The 760-nt window shown below is 45.5% G+C and overlaps 1 protein-coding gene across 1 annotated transcript in view; it reads left to right on the plus strand.

Moving 5' to 3' along the window:
- Positions 1-760, plus strand: part of KIF19 (kinesin family member 19) — a 46,362-nt gene that overhangs the window by 306 nt on the left and 45,296 nt on the right. The window lies entirely within an intron of this gene.

Here is a 760-nt window from a genome sequence, read left to right on the forward strand (position 1 = left end):
GAGGAGGAGAAATAGGTAAGGTTACAGTTTTGGGAAGTGCTACATACCTGGCTGTCATTCTGATCCCCTGGCTTCAGTACTTTGAGTCACCGACCCAGAACAAGCATGCGGATCATATACGCTAACTTTTCTCCGATGTCAGGTGTGTACAATTCCTATAAGCTCTTTAACCATCACACCAAGGACAGTATCTGCATGGAGTATGTATGTCCGGGCCATGTCTGTGTGGGTTTCCTCCAGTGTACTTCTGTGCCATCCCACAATCTATAAACATTCTGGCAGATGACTTAGCGTCCCCTCAGTGTTCACTTTGGGTTTTTGGTTGTGGAGGGGACATTAGAGTGTAAGCTCCTCTGTACAGAGACTGATGTGACTGGAGGGGACATTAGAGTGTAAGCTCCTCTGTACAGAGACTGATGTGACTGGAGGGGACATTAGAGTGTAAGCTCCTCTGTACAGAGACTGATATGACTGTGGGGGAGGGGACATTAGAGTGTAAGCTCCTCTTGTGCAGAAAATGTGACTGGCGCGGTATATGTCAGAGCTATAGAAATATATAGTGATAATAATAAGTGACTGTGATGTTGGAGTGTAAGCTCCTTGGAGTGCAGCGATGGATGAGATTGTTTCAGTTCAGAATGTGTCAGCATCGTATTAATAGGTAAAACTAATTATTGGTTATCCATCACCCCATTGATCCCCTCCACACACAGTTCTTCACTCTGTCCAATTACTTCAGCCAATGGGGAAGCCAGTGTTG

This window comes from Nanorana parkeri, unplaced genomic scaffold (assembly GCF_000935625.1).
Source record: "Nanorana parkeri isolate BGI_ZX_2015 unplaced genomic scaffold, ASM93562v1 scaffold1157, whole genome shotgun sequence".
Classification (NCBI taxonomy): Eukaryota; Metazoa; Chordata; class Amphibia; order Anura; family Dicroglossidae; genus Nanorana; species Nanorana parkeri.